Raw genomic sequence first — 709 nt, forward strand, 5'->3', positions numbered from 1 at the left:
TGCCCGCCTCCGCCTCCGCGCCGGACCCCCTGCCGGGACTCCCTCTACCGCGGGGAGCCTCTCCGCGGCTTCCCCGGCGCCCACAGTGGGCCAGCCTCGCTCTCCCGCAACTTTCTTTCTCTCCCTCCTCACCCTCCTGTGGGTGCCCCTACCCTGGTCCTCCGACGCTCGCCCTGCGGAGGATGCCCCTCTTTTCCCGCCACCGCCTGCCTCCCAGCGGGGTCAGTTTAGCCTCCACAAGGGCCTCTACATAGGCTGGGGCGTGCGTGAATTTTCTGGGCTACCCAGCCGAGGACTGGGATCGTTTGGCGGCCCGAAGCCTCTCCTCTCTAACTCGCTTGGGAACCTGTTCTCCCCGCGGTTGCCAGACTTCGGCAGCACCTGGAGCTCAGAAGAGACCACCGGGCCCCTGCCCAACTCGGGTGGGGCTGAGGGCAGGGAAATCAGGGGATTCTTTCCACCCTCCAGGGGTTCACCCGTCGTCTTTCCCTCCCATCTCCTTCGGCCTCAAGCCTTCAGGCTCCGACAATGGGCTCCTCTGTGCGGCCTGGGGAGGGCGCGGGCGGCGGTGGGGGGGAATCAGGGAGCGGTGAAGGCTTGGGGTGGGGGGTGGGGTTGACCGTCGCGGCTGAAGATGGGCCGGGTCTTGGGATCAGAATCCTCCTGTAGGGGCGTGCACTTCGGCAGACGTGTTCTGAGTTCTTTCCTC

Source organism: Mustela nigripes, chromosome 13 (assembly GCF_022355385.1).
Source record: "Mustela nigripes isolate SB6536 chromosome 13, MUSNIG.SB6536, whole genome shotgun sequence".
Taxonomy (NCBI): domain Eukaryota; kingdom Metazoa; phylum Chordata; class Mammalia; order Carnivora; family Mustelidae; genus Mustela; species Mustela nigripes.